Source organism: Cebus imitator, unplaced genomic scaffold (assembly GCF_001604975.1).
Source record: "Cebus imitator isolate Cc_AM_T3 unplaced genomic scaffold, Cebus_imitator-1.0 Scaffold224, whole genome shotgun sequence".
Lineage (NCBI taxonomy): Eukaryota > Metazoa > Chordata > Mammalia > Primates > Cebidae > Cebus > Cebus imitator.
Window position 1 is genome coordinate 3,076,605 of NW_016107539.1, and position 321 is coordinate 3,076,925.

The following is a 321-nucleotide window of genomic DNA, read 5'->3' on the forward strand; positions in this document are numbered from 1 at the left end:
AGCCTCCTGAGTAGCTGTGATTACAGGCATGCACCACCACGCCTGGCTAATTTTGTATTTTTAGTAGAGACGGGATTTCTCCAAGTCGATCAGGGTCGTCCTGAGCCCCTGACCTCAGGTGATCCACTCACCTCAGCCTCCCAAAGTATTGGGATTACAGGCATGAGCCACCACGACCGGAAAAGTTCTTTTTTTAATGCCTCTTTTTTTTTTTTTTTTCCCCCGAGACGGAGTTTCGCTCTTGTTACCCAGGCTGGAGTGCAATGGCGTGATCTCGGCTCACCGCAACCTCCGTCTCCTGGGTTCAGGCAATTCTCCTGC